At 38.1% G+C, this 20,981-nt stretch overlaps 2 protein-coding genes across 2 annotated transcripts in view; one reads left to right on the forward strand and one right to left on the reverse strand.

Moving 5' to 3' along the window:
* carhsp1.L (calcium regulated heat stable protein 1 L homeolog) overlaps positions 1–20,981 on the reverse strand; it is a 129,116-nt gene that overhangs the window by 35,260 nt on the left and 72,875 nt on the right. The window lies entirely within an intron of this gene.
* Positions 16,296–20,981, forward strand: part of litafd.L (LITAF domain containing L homeolog) — a 34,006-nt gene continuing 29,320 nt past the window's right edge. The window contains exon 1 of the mRNA XM_018236286.2: positions 16,296–16,383. The gene's annotated coding sequence lies outside the window, so the exon portion shown is untranslated. The remainder of the gene's footprint in view (positions 16,384–20,981) is intronic.

A 20,981-nucleotide genomic window follows, 5' to 3' on the forward strand; every position in this document is an offset into this window, starting at 1 on the left:
AAAAAATAGGATTATATATATATATATATATATATATATATATATATATATATATATATATATATATATTAACAAATTCTCATGTAAAATAATATGAATATGGTGAAATATAGATGATTGCTATGTATTTTAAAAATGATTCATAAATATTCCTTTCTTTGTCTCAATCATGGGATGCTCAGTTTATTCAGTCTGTTCAGTAACTGTGAGTCATACAATAATTTCACCAAGCAAGGATCTGGGAACAATACAACAGGCAACTTTCTCTATTTGTCTTTATCAAGTGGAGTATCAGCAAAGCCTCATTCTATCAATTTACTTAGAAGGAGGCTTAGGAGAGCTGATGTAGCTTTCGATGTAGCAGTGATAGCAGAACAATTAAATAGTATAATGAAAGAAAAAGAGCAGTTATCTCATGGGCACTTACTTGCACATTCATTAAAAAACATAATAGTGACCTAGTGATGAAGTAAAAAGATGTTATCTCACTCCTTGCACTTGGCTTTGAAATTATCCTCTCTGTTTCACATTTATATTCAGCCCACCAGCAATGCCTTTTGTCACAATTTCTAAGCCACAACCAAAAACAATTACAGTAATATGCTTCAGAAATGTATGAATTATCATATTGATCATTTATTAATTATTAACCATGCATCTGAAAGCTTTCTCTTTTTATGTATATTTTATAATAGTGTGTTTGTAGATGTTCTGCTCTTGTAGCCCTACCTGTTTTGCTTTTTGAGATTCAGGTTATGATTTTTCTGTTGTTTTTTTCCCCCCTAGCCATCTGTAAAGAATAAGGGAGTCCTTCAGGCAACCTGCAGTTTTATTTCTACCAGAATAGCCATTGTCTCTCTTTTGGGCTGGATTCAAAATGTTTTATCCTTACCTACAGGCCTTCTTTGTGTTATAATCCCATTACAAGAGGCACAGGAAGGGACCTCAAGATGAACATATTCATATTTGTTAATAATAATGGCTTTGGTTAAAAATATATCAATAAATACACTGCAAAATGAACAATGGAGAACAGAAAGATGAGGCAAAAATAGGGGCACAACCAAAAAATGTAAGAGTGGGGTAGGGATACATCAGAGAACAAGTGAATGATGGGGACAGAATAGAAGAAAGGGGGATAACTGGGATGCTGTAGAGCAGTGATCCCCAACCAGTGGCTCATGAGCAGCATGTTGCTCACCAACCCATTGGATGTTGGTCCGAGTGGCCTCAAAGCAGGTGCTTATTTTTGAATTCCAGGCAAATTTTAGTTGTATAAAAAACAGGTGTACTGCCTTCTGTAGGCTGCCAGTCCACAAAGGGGCTACCAAATGGCCAATCACAACCCTTATTTGGCACCCCAGGAATATTTTTCATGCTTATGTTGCTCCCAAACTCCTTTTATTTATGAATGTTGCTCACAGGTTCTAAAGGTTGGGTACCCCTGCGTGTAGAGGAAAGTAAAGAGGTAAATAATAGGACACAGCAGAGGGAAAAGAACAATGGTAGCACATTTAAAGTTATGAGTCACTGTGCCATTTGATGCTAAGAGGCACCATGCATTTAATGGAACAGTTGCTGTATCATTTTACAGTGCAGACAGGACAGAGTATGTAGAAACGTATATCCTGAGAGTCATGTATGGCTTCATATTGGTTGCGTGACATATAGAAAACAAGCTTGTGTGACCTGTCTAAATTGTTGGTGTATTACTACAAGGTCCAGAATGATGGTTGCACTGAGCCCCATGCACTAGATAACTCTCCCTGCTACCACTAAGGACGTGCCTTCTTTAGGATATACGCAGATATTACCCCTATTATTTTTGAAATGATGGAAAGGCTACTTAGGACCCTGAACTCTCAGTTGACGATCATTATTAAGAGATCCCCTTCCCGGGCTTAGACTTGTTCTGGGGCTACCTCTGGGACATGTACTTTGCACCAGGATGTTGAGAAGGTAAGAGACAGATCTTCCCTTTACCAGGCTACAAAATTACCTGGTCCCATTATTACATTCTGGACACAGTATTAGTCACAGCAGCTGGTAGAAGAACAACTTTTACTCAGGACATAACATGGCTGAACTGCCAACAATTTGGGAGGAAGGAACAGATAGAGAGGCAGATGCTAAGGAAACAATTACCAGCAGAACAGAATGACACATATCAGTTTAAAGGAAAACTATACCCCCCACACAATGTAGGTCTCTATTAAAAGATACTGAGTAAAACAGCTCATGTGTAAAACCCTGCTTCATGTAAATGAACCATTATCATAATAATATACTTTTCTAGTAGTATGTGCCATTGGGTAATCATAAATAGAAAATTGCCATTTTAAAAAATAAGGGCCGCCCCCTGAGATCGTAAGATTCACTGTACTCACATACAAACCACATGTAAGGTCACATGAGCCAATTAACAGACAGAGTTCTGCCTTTTGCTTCCTCACTTCTTCCTGTTACAGTTAGTGTTGTAGTATTTCTGGTCATGTGATCTCTGAGGCAGCACAGATAGAGTCACGAAATGGTGGTTCAAGGCAAGAGATGTAAAAGGGCAATATTTATGTAAATATATATCCCAGTTTGGTAAGATTCTTTAATATGTCATTCAATTTGATATAAACTATCTGTTGCTTAAGTATTCATTTTGGGGGTATAGTTTTCCTTTAATATGTAACAGTGCCATCTACTGACATTACATTACACAAAGGGGGTTATTTATCAAAATCTGATTTTTTACGTAAAAAAAATCTGACCAAACTAGAATCCACGATTTGACCTTTTTTATCATTGAAAAAACTCAATAAAATTGGTTCGGAAAAAAGCTAGAAAGATTAGTTTTATACCCAAATGCTCTGATTTTTCCCGAAATAACTCAAAATCTCAAATCTTTCTGGATTTTTGCCCGAAACTCAGTGCAGGCCATGGTATTTCCAAATTTGAAATGTGACCTTTGCCATTGATTTCTACAGGACCACAACAGCTTGAGGTTGGAGTATTTTCGGAATCTGACTTTTAGCAGCATCTGGGTGTAATAAATCACTAAAAAATACATAACACCCATGGTATAAAACTACTTAGTAACTAGTACCTTCTGGGTAAAATACTCCCAAGGGAAGTAATCACTCCATAATTATATCTACCAACATACTACAGGTACAACGGCAAACAAAACACCAGTAGGACTACAGGAGGGTTAACAGCTGCTTTTATATACCTGTATTTAACTAGGGTGTTACACTAAATTTAGAAAATAACAATAAAAATATATAGTTGTATATGCTTTTCTTCCTTCATAATTAATTCCCTGTATCAGCAAAGAGAATTTTGCAAAAACTTTTAATGCTTTATAGGAGATCTTCAACAAAGGTTCTACACCGAGGCATAAGGATTTACATAGCAGGTGCAAGATGCACAATTTGCATGCAATACGCCATGTTTTTTTACGTACAGTGTAGTCTTGTTTCCTAAAATTGCTGGGTAATTTTGGCAACGGATCAAAGCATAGAATGAGCCACAGCTTTTATGTGATTTGCTATTACTAAAGCAAACAGTTGTGTAACTGAAGAGGAAGCAGACCCTGCAGTTGCAGAGAGGACCAGGAGTGTAGGGGGCTCAGTAAGGTCCTAATTAATGTCAAGTTGCAAATGCTTTGGGGCCCTAAATTGAATTTGCAAAGAGTTTGCAAAGTGTTTTTTAAATGGTACATACTACAAGAAAGCTGCCTAAATCGCAATGGCTCAGTGGGTAGCACTTCGGTCTGGTAGCAGGGTCCTGTGTTCAATTCCAGCTAGGGCATTATTTACAAGGAGTTTGTATATTCTGCCTGTGTTGGCATGATTTCTTTCCATACTCTAAAACATTCAGGCAGGTTAATTGGCTTCTGACTAAACTGACAGTAGTTAATGTGATAGGAATCTTAAATTGTAAGCTCCTCAGGGACATATGTGAATAATGCATAATGTCTGTAAAGCATTAAATGTGTCAGTACTATATAAATAACAGGAAATAAGTCTAGGGAATCAGTGTATCCTGAACTTATTCAGCAAAAAAAAGGCATAAAACATTTCAGTGAATGATGCAAGTATAAAGGTGTGTGTATTGCCATGGGTATGGGGTCTCTTATCCAAAAACGCAATTTCCTGAGAGCTCCAAATTATGGCAAGGCCATCTTTTAAGTAGCGCCTCTTGTAAAATATAAGGATATTATAAGTTACAGAGGAGTTCCATGACCATATAAAAGCACAAAGCCAAAGCCAGGTCATGGAACTCCGAGGTGACTTCTGATGTCCCTATATTAACAGGGAGTACTTTATTTATTATAATACACTAGTTTTAGTGAGTCATGTGACAGAAATGACATCACTAAGCTCCGATTCTGACCGATGATATCACTAAGCATCATTTATAAGGATATTATTTATAGGATATTCATGGCATTTTTTATCTATCAGCACTAGAAGCAGCACCGGTGGATGGGGGGGTATTTTTTCTCTTGAGATACTTAGCTTCTCAGCTATTGCTTAGATTAGTACATTTCCTCCTCTCGCCATTAAAAATTAAACCAAATGTAGGCCTCTCTAATGTGACTATATGCTGCCACCTAATGGATAATACTATCATTACTCACATGGTAAATTGTACCTGAAGTCTGAAATCAATTTAATTCCTTTTAGGGTGAGTACAATATTTTGCTGCAACATGTTTTTATATTCTGCTTTGGTCCTAGCCACATTCAGGTTTTGTATATCTGCCAGGACTCCTTGGAACCAAAATACCGTCACTCTGTTCATGTCAGTTTAAGAAGCTGCAGCTTTTCCTTGAAACGAAAGTATGCCATTATCAGCTTTTACATCTCATCCCCTGCAATTTTATTTGCTCATATTCTATTGTATATAACAGTCTTCATTAAAGCAGTCGCTTTTGGGCCCTATGGTGTGGCCCTCCTGCTGCTAGCAACAACTCCTTTTAACCTTAGGTTAATCAAATTGTGATTTAACTGCAACAGCTAGAGTGCCACCACTTACATGAAGGAACATGGTTCTTTGCCAGTACCCAATAGTGTATACATACCTCCCAACTGTCCCTTTTTCGGAGGGACAGTCCCTCTTTTGACAGCTCAACCCGCAGTCCCTCATTTGTACTGGAAAGTCCCTCTTTTCTCTGCACTGAACAGCCAGAAACAAAGTTTCTCACTTAATTGGCTTTTAGCAGAGAGCCCAGAACAGCTAACAGGTGCAAATAAGATACTTTGTAACAATTTTGAGACACAAAAACACAGTTTAGATAAGGAGAAACATTTTCAAACTTTCATAACCTGCCAAATTTTGTAAAACAAACATGGTAATTAGGGGGTGTGGTCACAGAAAGGGGTGTGGTCAAATATAATTGTTGCGCTAGGTGCGGGAAAAAATTTTTTGTCCCTCTTTTTACTTCCAAAATGTTGGGAGGTATGGTGTATATGGGACAGTGAAACTCCGGCTGTCCCCTTTCTGCCAATGCTGCATGCAGTTCTTGTTCAGCTGGGGGCCCCACTCACATAGAGAGACATGCTTTTTTGTCACTATCCAATAGTAGTGTATACATCTGTCTCTGATGAACTACTCCACAGGCAATTGTGCAGGTAGTTCTTGGTCTTGACATCTGACGGAGCAACCAATCACATGAAGAAGCACGTTTTTTTTGTCAGTAACTATACAGCAACTAGATATATATATATATATATATATATACAGTATATATATATATATATATATATATATATATATATATATATATATATATTGATCATAATTGCCCTACAGAGAAGCAGGACCTGAGGCTTTTTTTTTAACTATCACTCAATGTGTTTCTTTCTATAAGCAACAGCATATATTTCCTCCATTATTACATATTCAGTAAGTAGAGTGGCTATAGAGGAAGCTGACACCACGGTCTGGGTGCCTCAGCCCTCTGGGTTCCCCTGTGGCTGCAGGGATCTGCTTTCTCTATAGTTATATTATATTTATATTTTAATTAAAAAAACGTATTCTTTCTTTACAGCTTCTACAATGGAGACTACAGGACCACCAGGATGGGCTTGTTATGATGGGAGATCCCCTCTGCACAAGTGAACAGGAAGGACAGTCTAGAGTTCTATCATGACAAAAAAATCCCATCACTAATAAATCAACCATAGAGTCAAGCCTTTAAAGGAATTGTTCAGTATAAAAATAAAAACTGGATAAATAGCTGTGCAAAATAAAAAATGTTTCTAATATAGTTAGTTAGGCAAAAATGTAATGTATAAAGGCTGGAGTGACTGGATGTCTAACATAACAGAACAGAACACTACTTCCTGCTTTTCAGCTCTCTTGGTTTCCACTGACTGGTTACCCTGGTGACCAGGCAGTAACCAATCAGTGACTTGAGGGGGGGGGCACATGAGCCATAACTTTTACTTTTGAATCTGAGCTGAATGCTGAGAATCAATTACAAACTCACTGACAGTTATGTCCCATGTGGCCCCCCTTCAAGTCGCTGACTACCTCAGAGTTAGAGAGCTGCAAAGCAGGAAGTAGTGTTTTGTTCTGTTATGTTAAACATCCAGTCACTCCAGCCTTTATAAATTACATTTTTGCCTAACTAACTATATTAGATATAAAAATTTTATTTGCACAGCCTATCTATTTACCCAGTTTTTATTTTTACACTGAACTGTTCCTTTAAGTGTAATATCGGCCCTATTTTGCCTTAGTGGCATCTATGCTATGTGCCTGTCATTGTGCTCACAAGGCAGATGTCAGAATAAAAATGCACACTAGAAGGTTTTCGTGGCGAAAAATCCCAAACTTCCAATTGGTTTGTGAAACCTGAATGCCATAGGTGTTACAACAGACAGGCAGTATTGTTTTGCCCCCTGATGTTTTTCCACCAGCGGAGGAAGTACCCTGCATAGCACAAGCCTAAAGATTATGAAGATTATGAATCATATGCAGTATGTTTGTCAGTGCTTTATAATGTAATGTTATTTGAATGGGTCCTCACCTTTTACCTTCATGCTCCTCAAGGCAGAAAACAAGGAGCAGGAGATAAGACATGATCAATGGATGGGGAATCCATCTCTTGATTTTATACGTCAGCTAGGTATGGAGAACTCTATGTAGGTGGCTGACTAGAAGAACCTGAATATCTAATAATGTGAATCTAATGTTAATGAGAAAGTAAGCCAGACAATACAAGGCAGACAGCAAAGAGCAGGAGTAGGGTGAACCATCCAGCAAACCCACGACTGTCTGGTCCCCTCTTTTCCCTGTGCCCCTTGGTGGAAGGGTCTGCTGCACAATAGTTATCAGGTATCTGTTTGCAGTTATGACCTGCCAAAACACAATAAAAATCTTGAAATACAACGTGACCTGATCAATGGATGAGGACTTTAGGTGATAAGAGAACTCTGCTGGGGAATCCATCTCCTTCTTTCATACGTCAGCAGGGTGGAGGGATGGAGAACTCTATGTAGGTGGCTGACTAGAAGAACCTAAATATCTAATAATGTGAATCTAAATGTCTGAATGAGAAAGTAACAAAAATACAGATTAATGGAGGACACTCCAAACTCTACTACAAAGGAGTATGTTATATTACCAATTCTCTTATATAGGATTTAAGTGAGGTGCAACACCCACAGCACGTACCCAAAAACTCAATAGAAAATGTATTGGGCATGCACAATCAAAACAACATCTTTTCACAGACAACAGGAGGTTATAATGAAAAGAGAGAAGGAAAGAAAAGAACCTTGTTTTGTAACTGTATCAATTACTACACCTCTATAGTTCGAACACTTCCCTCAAAAAATAATTTAGGGAAGTTTTCGAACTATAGAGGTGTAGTAATTGATACAGTTACAAAACAAGGTTCTTTTCTTTCCTTCTCTCTTTTCATTATAATTGACTTATACCTTGTGTGGCTGTAGAGTCTGAGCATTTATTTACTTATTTTAAGAGTTAATCTTTTTCTTCTAATAAAAAAAAAAAAAGACAACAGGAGGTATGAGAAAAAAAATGTTTCTATTTCAAATAGTAAAACATACATCAAAACATTTTTGCCATTCAGTATAGAACATGTACACCAGTATAAGCAAAGATATACTTACCACCTAGCAAAGTATTTCAAGGTAAAAAGGAAAACGCCACAAGAAACGGATACACTTGCCAAGGATGATTCTCATCCTTGGCAAGTGTATCTGAAAAAATGTTTCTTTTGAGTGTGCAGGCCCAATACATTTTATATTAATGAGAAAGTAAGCAATACAAGACAAGGTTACTGACATTAAATTGATAGTGACACATTTTAAGTTAAGAAAGTGTCAAGAAAAAGTTAGGATGATCCAATCCACTCCTTGAAATAATTACTCAACCTCCCCCACAGACCCAGTTAAACTATGTCTGTCACTGACAGTTTCAATCAGAGTGGTCTTGCAATTGTCATCTGACTTGGGGGGGACAAGGTTTCAATAGGCTGAAGAAAGTGCCCCAGGATTTATTCTTGTGTCAGGAGGGAATTATAACCCCATTTAAGACAAATTGAAGACTTCTTCATTTGGGGCATTTTCACTTTACTCTGGATCAAGAAACTAGGTAGGTTTCACTGGCACAAAGGATTCCAATACACACACACATCCGTGTTTTACCTCATCTGCTATATAACTGGGCACAGGAAAGGGCATATCCCATTAGTCTATTCATATTTCCTTAATGAGGTGTTTCACCTTTAAGTTAACTTTTAGTATGTTACAGAATGGCTAATTCTAAGCAACTTTTCATTTGGCCTTCATTTTTTCTTTTTTTCTTTTTATAGTTTTTGAATTATTTGCCTTCTTCTTTTGACCCTTCTGAGGATTGTGAAATGAATAAGCGATATCTTAAGCTGTCCCATTTTTCTGTGTATGTGCTGAAGGGTAAATCAGCTTACAAATCTCCTACCCTAGGCCCTATCAGCAACATCAGCCATTAATTCAGCAATATTCAGCTTTTCTATGCCACTGCAATATCAAAGTGCAAATAGTAAATGTAAGATAACATGGCGGTGAAGAATCACTACACAAGTTTTTGTATAGTTGTATCATTCACTGCATTCCAGATAAAGTGCAAATCACTAAGGAAGGTTGTGCTATTCTATGGCTTCTCAGCTGTCACCCAGCTTTGTACTTCTGCACATAATTCATACTGTGGCTGAGCAAATGGACTCAGAAGAACAAATACTAGTTGATAAATATTCATCCTTGTTCTTTTATCAAAGGTTGGATTTAAGTGGATTTAGAGGTTTTTGAAACCACGACTAAACTCACACACTCTAAAACTACGAATGTCGTGATTTATTAAAAAATCGGAATAAAACAAATGGAAAATTACACTGAACGATGTGCTTAAAAATAAGAATACCTCGAAAACCTCTAAAAGTTCGAGTTTTTTTAGACAATTCCTAGCGGATCAAAAATATGAAAACCTCTAAAAGTCTGAATTGATTTAGAGCTATCCAATAGGATCAGCGCAGCTGTATTCTATAGGACCTTGACAACTTTAACAGGTCAACAACTTTAACCTGGCGAAATTTTGTATTAGAGGTTTTCATAGTTTCAACACTTAGGGGCAGAACAAGGGTCGAATTTTAAAGTATAAGGAGATTTTTTAAACTCCGATAACTTTGAAATTCTAATTAAAAAAGACCATCCAAAATCGATCCAAAAAAAGTCAAAATTTTTTCTTTGGGTGAATAGTTCATATTCGATCGAATTCGAATCGTACGAATTGAAGTAATAGAGCATTCGATCGATTTTTCAAAGTCCACCAATTGACTCCAAATAGGTTGCAGGAGGTCCCCCATAGGCTAAAACAGCAATTTGGCAGGTTTAAGATGGCGACTGGTCGAAGTCGAATTTTTAAAGAGACAGTACATGATAAATTTGGATTGTCGAATTTTCAAATTTTTTTCAAATTCAAATCAAGTCGAAGTACACAAAAATTAGCTCGAAATTCAAATTTTTTTAACTCGAAACTTTAACTTCGATCTTTCATAAGTCTGGCCCTTAATATATTCTAATTTTTAGAGCTTTTTTTTAAAAAAAAAAAAAAAAAAAAGTCAAAACTATGCATTTTTAGAGCTTTGTGGAAAAATTCAATTGTTAGTAAATTACAATCTCTGTGTATAGCCGTTCAGCGCTGGCCCGTTCTCCACATCAGGAATCGCTACACAAATTCTTTGAAAAAGCGGCTTTATTCATGCTCTATAAGTGATGACAGGCAGTGGGTAAGTGGTAAAAACTAACGCCTTTCGTGCCCTTCCTATTGGCACTTCATCAGAGTTAGTAAATTACCCAATAAAATAATTTAAAGTACATTTACACCTAGATGAGGATATGGGGGTGAATGGGTGCTGCGTTGATCCTATTTAACCGCCGTAAATCAATTTGGACTTTTAGAGGTTTTCATATTTTTTTCCCCCATTTGAAAGCTGGAAAGAGTCAGAAGAAAAAGTAAGAGAGAACAACATAGCAAAATAAACGGGAAAGAGAAGAAGAGAGATTAAAACAAAAAGAGTTAGTATGATGTTGCTGTTTCATATACACATGCATATTCTGCTTCCCCTGGTGCCCCCAACCAAGACTTATTTTGCTGCCTATGAATATAAGTGAGGGGCCTGACATTTATCTGCAGGTTGGGGTGAAGGGGTGGGCAAAGCCCTAGTTATTCCATTGGATGCTTGATTTTTTTTTTATTTATCAAGGGTTGAATTTCGAATTGAAAAAAACTTCGAAAATCGAATTCAAAAAGACCAACCGAAATTAAGTCGAAGTTTTTTTTTGGCCGAATAGGTCCGTTTTTGATCTAATAGGTCCATATTTGGTTGAATTTGAATCGTACGAATCAAAGGAATATTGCATTCGATCGATTTCGATTAGAAGTTTTGTTCTCCAAAAAATTTCGATTTTTCAAAGTCCACCAATTGACTCCGTATGGGTTCTAGGATGTCCCCTATAGGCTAAACAGCAATTCGGCAGGTTTTAGATGGTGAATGATGGTGACGAAGTCGCATTTTTAAAGAGACAGTACATTTTTTTCAAATTATAATCTAATTTGGACAATTCCCTAGTCGAAGTACACAAAAAATAGCTCGAAACTGGAATTTTTTTCATTCGAAAAGTCACCTTGACCTCTGATAAATCTGCCCCTAATGGTTGTATGCTTATAAGAAGAACTAAAGTGTTGCTGGCCAAATTGCAGAATGTAGAAGTTGAGGGAACTCAAAGGAAGTTGCCATAGACCTCCGTCAAGGAAGAAACGTGATTCCAGCCACAGTTGCCTATTGTTGCATGGTAAATTGCAGACATATGGGCTTATGTGATGTTATGTGATGTCGTGGTCAGTGTATTGGTAGCGGTCTTTTGGTTGCAGTTGACAGGGGCGCTTCGCCAATGAGGCGACTTGAGACTGTCGCCTCAGGCGGCAGCGTTCCACTAGGTATCAGGGGCGGTTTTTTTTAAACCGGAAATTCGGCTCTTCTAGCGCAGAGAGCGCAGTTAGGCTCTCTGCGCTAGGGCACTGGCCCTCTCTGCTGCCCAGGTGGACCCCCCTGGACCCCCTCAGGCGCAAAAAGGTAAGCGCATTGGGGAGGGGGGGGCGGCAGCAACTGCTGCTGCCTCGGGCGGCGGAGGGGCCAGGATCGCCCCTGGCAGTTGATCAGTAAGATACCTTGAAGGGTCTCTGCAGTTCTCCCACTTGGTCTATTATAGCTGAGTCTTATAGAATTTTTAAATTGTCTGCAGTTTAAGATTTTGAATGTGCCAATTATATCTCATCTTACAAATAACATGGCTTCATAGATATCACTGAAATCAAAACATTTTTATGGGGCACCAGCTAATAACAAATACTAATATTAATGTTAAATTCCTCTTTTACACATTTATAGCTATTTTATCTAAATAAAGACATATGTGAGGTAATGAGGCTATCCATCTAACCCCCATGCCTATAAGTTAAAGGAAAACTATACCCCCAAACACTGTAGGTCTTTATAAAAATATATTCTATAAAACAGCTCATATGCAAAGTCTTGCTTCATTTAAATAAACCGTTCATATTAAAATATACTCTTTCTAAAAGAGAAAGAATTATTAAAGTTATTCTTTTTGCTACAACATTTCAATTCAAGTACTCATCCTCCCTTGTATGCAACTAGTAGCTGACCCCTCCTGCATCCCAAGTCTATTGTTCACAATTATACCCTGCTTCTTCCATATTCTTTGAGTTATCAGTCTGTACCCACCTCCTTTAATTACCACAGTCAATATACAATGAAAAGTGAAGAAAGTGAAGAGATGACATTATTAATTATAATTCCTACACAGGGTTGCCATCTTTTTCTGCTGCTAACTCCGGGTAGGGGAGGGATGTCACTGGGCGGGGCTGTGGCGTCACGGAGGCCTAACAATTATGTTATGGAGGTGAGGCTACGATCTGGCAATTGCTCATTGGCCAATCGCTGTGTCAGTCTTGGAGGCAAATTTACTTACCTCCGAAATTGCGCCAGCGACGGCTTTGCTGACATCGCAACACTTTGCCAGCCGTAAATTCGTCAGGACAACGCTAATTCACGAAAATCCGAAGTTGCGTCCAGGGTTCTGAATGCTGGCGAAGTTGCGCTAGCGATAACAAGATAAGCAGTTCGAAGTTACACTAGTGATGCCTAATTAGCATACGGCGTGAAGTTAAGTACAATGGCCGTATATGCTGCAGCAAATACATTATACTAAACAAGGCCAGGGACCTTAAAATAATAAAATAAAGTTGTTATATTGCCCTACACAGTATAGTTTATGTGCCATATGTAAGGAAATGTAGGGGGGAAGGAGGGAACCCAAAAAAAATGTACAATCTTTCGCAGCCTATCACCATGTAAAAAGTAAAAGATGCCAGCGTTTTTTGGGACTTAGAAAAATTTTCAACTTTTTTTGAGGAGGTCCTACTCTATTGAACTTTTCCTGGTCTGAGGTGGCGAAGGCAAGTCTGGCGCAAGAGGTAACATTCATTAAAATCTGCATCTTAGTGAATTTGCGTAGTTATTTGCATTAAAGTGCGAAGTAGTGCTAGAGTCCTTCGCTAGCAAATTTACGCCAGTGCCCGTTAGTAAATTGGCGAAGTTCTGAAATGACGTCACTCTGGCGAATTTTTGCCAGTGTTAGTCACTTTGCCCTTTAGTAAATTTGCCCCTTGGAGAGTCCTGCCTGGTCTACCTATTTTGGAAACCCAGGCAGACAGTTCTGAACCTGGCAGCCCTTCTGGACACCGGGCTGTCCAGCTAAAAAAACAGAAAGGTGGCAACGCTATACCTACAGTAACTATCTCTGTGAATTACTCCATCTTCATATTTTAAAATAATTACAGAAGAACTCCTATTTTAAATTTTTCAGGGGACCAGAAAAAAAATGATGCAACATCCATTAAAATCAGGGAAATAAATGATAAATACTATATAGGTGGGACCACAAAAAAGCTATGTAAAATTAGGGAAAGTTAAAAAGGGGGGATGTAGAATTGAGGTTACACACTATATAAAATGAGTCAAAATTGCACCTAAATCGCCTACATAAAATAAGAATTGTGGATCCTGAATACTTCCAATAAATGTCTTTGCCTCTGTAACATACCTTGTTGATAATTTTATTGCTATGACCTCGTTATATGGATAGTAAAACATCGAGATAAGGCTATTTCAAATGGAATGAGGTTTATTGAGTTAAACAAAGAATATTTAATGGTTTTGCTTGGGGAAAAAGATCATGTTACACCGAAGTGTCCCAGTTGCCAAAGACACTCCCCTTTTCACAAGCTTTTATAGATTAAAATACACATACGTACGTCATATAATTTGAACCCTCCCAAAATGTTGGAAGATGAGCGGATGTTCTTAACTACTGAACTTTTCTTCAGTGTATACAATAGAGGAGTCTGGGTTCACAGGCTCACTTAATAACTGCACGAATGGTTCAGCTCAATCTAGTCAGTGGCTGACTCAGGATATGATTCAAAAAGCTTTAATACAAATAAATGTAAACCAGGCTCCAGGGCCTGATGGCATACACCCCCGGGTTCTAAGAGAGCTTACTTCAGTTTTAGACCAGCACTTATTTCTGATTTTCTCAGATTCAGTCATCTGGTATGGTGCCTATGGATTGGAGAAAAGCTGATGTTATTCCAATATTTAAAAAGGGATTACGATCACAGCCTGGCAATTATAGGCCAGTAAACTTGACATCTGTGGTAGGCAAATTATTTGAAGGCATGTTATGAGCATTATCAGCATGGCTTTATGAAGGATAGGTCATGTCAGACAAATTTGATTGCTTTTTATGATGTGGTAAGTAAGATTCTGGACAGTGGGGGGGGGGCAGTAGATGTGATCTATTTGGATTTTGCCAAAGCGTTTGATACTGTGCCCCACAAACAACTGCTTTCTAAACTAAGGTCTGTTGGGCTTAATGAAGGCGTTTGCACGTGGATAGGAAACTGGCTACAGGATCGGGTACAGAGGGTGGTTGTTAATGGGACATTCTCTACTTGGAGTAAGGTTCTTAGTGGGGACCCTCAGGGCTCAGTATTGGGTCCACTTTTATTTAACTTGTTCATTAATGACTTAGGGGAGGGTGCTGTAAGTAATGTATCAGTGTTTGCAGATGATACAAAACTATCCAGCCCAATTAATTCCATCCAGGATGTGGCATCCTTGCAACATGATCTTGACAAACTGGCAATCTGGGCAGCTAAGTGGCAAATGAGATTCAATGTTGATAAATGTAAAGTCATGCACCTGGGATGTAAAAATATCCAAGCCACTTATACCCTTAATGGGACTGCACTAGGCAAATCCATTATGGAAAAGGACCTTGGAGTCCTTGTAGATGATAAACTTGGCTGTAGCAAGCAATGCCAGTCAGCAGCATCAAGGGCAAATAAAGTCTTGAGCTGTATTAAAAGGGGCATAGAGTCAAGGGAGGAGGGGGTCATTCTTCCACTGTATAGAGCACTTGTAAGGCCCCATCTAGAATATGCTGTACAGTTTTGGTCTCCATCACTCAAACAGGACATTATTGTATTAGAGAGGGTACAGAGAAGGGCAACTAAGCTGGTAAAAGGTATTGAAAATCTTAGCTATGAGGAAAGACTGGCCAAATTGGGGATGTTCACGCTGGAGAAGAGGCGCTTAAGGGGTGATATGATGACTATGTATAAATATATAAGGAGATCATATAATAATCTCTCTAATGCTTTATTTACCAGTAGGTCTTTCCATCTGACACGAGGTCACCCATTCCGATTAGAAGAAAAGAGGTTCCGCCTAAATATTCGGAAGGGGTTTTTTACAGTGAGAGTTGTGAAGATGTGGAATTCTCTCCCTGAATCAGTGGTACAGGCTGATACATTAGATAGCTTTAAGAAGGGGTTGGATAGCTTTTTAGCAAGTAAGGGAATACAGGGTTATGGGAAATAGCTCATAGTACAAGTTGATCCAGGGACTGGTCCGATTGCCATTTTGGAGTCAGGAAGGAATTTTTCCCCCTCTAAGGCAAATTGGAGAGGCTTCAGATGGTTTTTTTTTGCCTTCCTCTGGATCAACTGGCAGATAGGTAGTTAATAAAAAAAAAAAAAAAAAAAGGTGAACTCGATGGACGTGTCTTTTTTCAACCTTACTTACTATGTTACTATGTTACTATATTACAGATATTGCATTGAAAATAGTTTCCCGCTTACAACTGTCCCTCAGCCTTGCAGTTTTTTTATCTGTTAAAAGCAGACACAGGGAGGAACTCATCTAGTATGAAAGGGGTCTCATCTACTATCTGCTGACACTCTGTTCAGTAACTGACAAAGTGAACTCTCATCACTGGGTGTCATTAATAAGAGAATAATAAATGGGGAGCATCACCCATCCCTTCACCTTTCCTGCCTTGGGCATGTGGTTATTGCAGCGTCAGAATGATAGGGGCATTTGTTATTAGATTTTATTATTCTTACACTCTGACACATAACCATTTGTCCGTCATTGGAATAGGCTGTTCTCATATAAATGTGGTCATATAAAAAAATATATTATCAACCTATGGTAGGTTCTTAAATGCTACATACAGTAGTTCTTAATATTCTCATATGTTGCTAATGTTACTTTTAGAACTTTTCTTTGTTTTTTTTTATAGAGATAAAAAGTTCATGATGCTGTGGAATATTCAGCCGTGGCATCACTGCTAAGCACCTCCCTCTCAGCAAAGTCTATGTAAGAGACAGTATCACAGGGAAACATTAACAGAGTGCTGACAGCTGCTGCTGGGAACTGGTACAACTGCTGGTAAGACTTGTTGCCTTGCTGCCTTTTACTAGAATCTCATACGGATGTCAGTATGCTGGTTTTTAGCATGACATTAGTTGATAAAGTGACTTCCCTTCTACCATTTTATTGCATATGTTACCTGAATAATCTTTTTTGTGTGTATTTCTTTGTTTGTTAATATGCTTTCTACCTTGGAGTCTTATTACGTTTTAAGAATAATGTAGTCGTCTTCATTTATTCCTCCTGCAACATTTTAAACTTTATTTTTGCTTGCATTTCTAATTTAATCTTAAATAGTTAAGGTTAATGAATATGGATGGGCTGGTTCATAGATATAACTAAAACCACGTCAGTTACTATGACCTATTACATACATGTTAGATCAGTGTTTATTTACGTGAGGTTAAGATCTGAAAGCTTAAAATCCATTATTTCAAATACTCCAGTAAAATAAACTAGAGGTATTTATTCTATGATTAGGGTTTTCTGGATAGGGTATCCTTCCATAATGTGGAGAATTTTTCTTTAAACCTGCTCAAAAACATAAAAAGAATAGAGTTGTTTTTCCATCAACATAGATTTCTGCTAGCTTTTGTAAACAAGTTCTGTTTGGCGGTTAAAACAAAACAAAGCAGTTTCTAATGAAGCTAATTGTTTTAATAGAACACTATCGGAAATAGCATGTCATTATAATTGAACTTGAATAACAGGTTTCTGGATGATAGTTTCCATGGCTGTAGTGTTTATTATTGAGTTGCCGTTCCTCTGTAATAAGACAGCGCTATGTTAATAAATGATGATGATGATGATGAAGATATATTCCTTATAACTGATATAAATTAAGCCATCATAAACCCACACAGTTCATAATGTAACAGGTTTATATTAAGGTTTAAAGGTGTTTTAGTAGATTTTAGGTTCACTGCTACAAACAGGAAAACTCCTTATGTGGAAAATATCAACATTAAGAGATCAAATATCTGTATTAAGGTTTATATATACCATATCAGTTAGCCTTAGGGTAGGGCAAAGATGGGATCTCAACTTCAAGTCCCAAGTACAAAGAACATATGTAATAGCTGATGTTCTTCATACTCATGAGATTGTTTGTGACATACTCCTACAATTCATATGACTTTCTGGGTAACTTTGTACACAAAGGATCATGGCACGCCAGGCCATTCCCATCTGTTACGTGCACTAACAAGCATGGCGTCAGCCTTTCTGCACATCCATGGAGCAGATTTCAGCACCAAAATGGTAAAATACATGCACCAAGGAGCAGATCGTCTTTTTCTCTGCCTGTGTTTATACAAAAGCAATAGTATGAAGAAGAAGCAGGGCCAACTGGCACTCACAAGACCAGAGAAAATTAGTTAAAAAATAAGTATTTTATTTGTACAAATTTAAAAAATGTATATTCGCATCTCCATCCGTCATCTGCGTTTCACACCCACTTGGGTCACTTAGTCATGAGAGCCCATCTGGCCATGTGGAACTGTCTGAGTGCCGGTTGGCCCTGCTTCTTCTTCATACCTTTGCTGTACCGATCCCTAAAGCTGGGGGTCTGGGGCCGGTGCACCTGGACCACATTTACTATTTGGTGAGTCACCTACAATTTAATCTGGGACACCTTGTTTCTCCAAACTACTGCAATATACAAAAGTATTAGAAACAGCCTGATGTGGTATTAGCCTTATGGCTTTAGTCTTATCATTAATCAATACTAATACTCCATACCCAATAACTATGATCTGTCTTGCCTTTCTCCTCTTCTTTAAGCACCTAACCCCATGGGTGTCCAGAGAGACATGCTGCACCATCCATGTTATGCCAGAGATATCCACCAGCATCGTCATCCATAATGGCAGATCTGGTGGGATGAACTTCCCTTTTGTCCTCTACTTCTTGTCAAACTTATTTATGTATCCCCTATAGAACACAGAACATATTGTGCAACTCCCAAAGAGTTCTCCAGGAGGAGAACCATATAATTATATTTTCCAAGCTATTGTGCAAGCAGTATTGCAGAATAAGAATGCCCACACCCTGCTGAGCTTATTGACATGGTTGCAACTTACACAACAAACTTTGCCCATGTATAAGAGTAATGTTTGCACCTAGCAGCAAAGACATTTTTACACCCCAGTGAGTTGGCTTAAACTCTGATGTTTAGATGCTAGTTTGCAGAGAACAAATATTATGCACAGTGTAAGCAATGCCATCCTACTTTTCTACCTCACGGTTATATCTAAATATCTAGGTACAGGGCTTATTTCTTTTTAGCTCACAATTGCTTTGTTGATTAGCCAAAACATGCACATTAATAAATTAATTGTAAAAGAAATAAAACCCTTTATAGTTTAATCTCGCTACTAACACATCATCTCGAACCACATCATCAAGTTCGCCGATAACACAACTGGGGTGGGGCTCATCAACCACAACGACGAGTCTGCGTACAGATATGAGGTTCAGCAGCTGGCAGTCTGGTGCAGTGAGAACAACCTGTCAATGAATGTGGATAAAACGAAAGAGATGATCGTCGACTTCAAGAGAACTCTCCCTGCTCACACACCACTCAACATCAACGGCTCCACAGTAGAGACAGTAAAGAACACCAAATTCCTGGGAGTCCACATCTCTGATGACCTCACCTGGACCACCAACACCGCCTCCATTACCAAAAAGGCTCAGCAGCGTCTTCACTTCCTAAGACGACTGAAACGGGCCAGCCTTCCGCCTCCCACCCTCACAGTGTTCTACAGGGGCACCATAGAGAGCGTCCTGATGAGCTGCATCTCCATCTGGTGCAGTAGTGCCAGCTCTGCTGACCGGAAAAGTCTACAGCGGACTGTCAGAGCAGCTGGCAACATCATTGGAGCGGCTCTTCCATCACTGCAGGACATCTTCCACAAGCGCTGTGTAAGAAAGGCCTCCTGCATTGCACTGGACTCCACACACCCCTCACATGGTCTGTTCACGCTGCTCCCATCCGGCAGACGCTTTCGCAGTATTAAAGCCCGAACAACCAGGCTGCGTGAAAGCTTTTTTCCGCAAGCTATCAGACTCCTCAACTCACTGCCTGCCCTCCGACTACATTCCAGACACACCTGAACTATGAACTTAACTTTGTGAACTGTTCATTTATTTGCACAATTCTAAAGGTTTACACATGTATATATCCAATTTCTGCCAATATATTGCACATTTCCTGTTTACATATTTATTGTGGATTTTTAAGTGCCTTTTTGTGATATGTACTAGCTGGAGCCACGCCGTCTCGTCTCACGGTATATTGGTATACTGCTGAGATGACAATAAAGTTTACTTTGACTTTACTTTGACTTTGACTTAACACAGAGCAAAGTGCAAAAAAACAACCAGCATAGTTTGCCATATTTGTTTCTCACAACGTAACATTTTACGCAGAATTTAACTGGTTGCTGTAATCTGCTGTAATCAGGTTTTGCGTGAGACACAGTATAAATAAACATTTATACTTCTCCCATGTCCAAGTTGAATACCAAAATTCAGGCTGTCTATGCATAAGAAATACAGTTGTTTTCCAGTAGATAAATGCAGGTATGGAACGTGTTATCCATGATCTTGGATCTTCATACCTTGTCCCCATGTGTAATATAAGGCACTGAGTTTGCCCAGTAGCAGTAACCCATAACAACCAATAAGATGTTAGCATTTGAACAGGTGACCAGTAAATACTACCTGCTGATTGGTTGCTATGGGTTACTGCCCCATGGTAAACTTAGTGCCTTGTATTACATGACCCCTTTGTCTACTAGAAAATCATTTTTTAAAAAATTGGATAAAATGGAGTCTATGGGATACAGCCTTTCCATAATTTGGAGCTTTCCAGATAACGGATCCCATACCTGTATGCGGTTTATTTATTATGTTTATTTTCAAACCAACAAAATAAAACAAATAACATCTACATGTCTTGTGGTTTTACAACCATAGCAATACAAATAAGGTACATGCCTACCTGTTTTTTTTTTTGGATAAAAGATATTTCCACCATGCCCTATAATTACGAAAAACATTTAAAATATTATAACACCAAACTGAATTTATGCCTGCTTATATATATATATATATATATATATATATATATATATATATATATATATATATATATATATATATATATATATATATATATACAAATGTATAACTTTTTTATTCATACAAGCTACTGACTGACGTTTCGGCCCCCTTGAGGCCTTTCTCAAAGTAACACATACACATTAGAATATGCCTTTTAACTACATACTGGCAGGAAAACAGCTTCGATAGAGATGGCGTGAAACTGTCGTCAGATGCAAGCGCCAGGTGTATCTAATGTCACTTAAACTGTGAATCTCATAGCTTCCATTAACCTTAAAAAGGCAATCAATTACCTAGATACACATTAATACAAATCTTCAATATTTATACAAAAACAAATAAACAATTGAAATACAAACACAAAAAAGAGAATAAAATCAACAAAAGCAGATACAACCTAACGTTTCTCTCCTTATACTCTTCCTATACTTCCTCCTGCCCAATCTTAAACGGAACAAATTTTGTTACAGATGTATCAAGAATGTGTC

The sequence above is a fragment of the Xenopus laevis genome, chromosome 9_10L, assembly GCF_017654675.1.
Source record: "Xenopus laevis strain J_2021 chromosome 9_10L, Xenopus_laevis_v10.1, whole genome shotgun sequence".
Taxonomy (NCBI): domain Eukaryota; kingdom Metazoa; phylum Chordata; class Amphibia; order Anura; family Pipidae; genus Xenopus; species Xenopus laevis.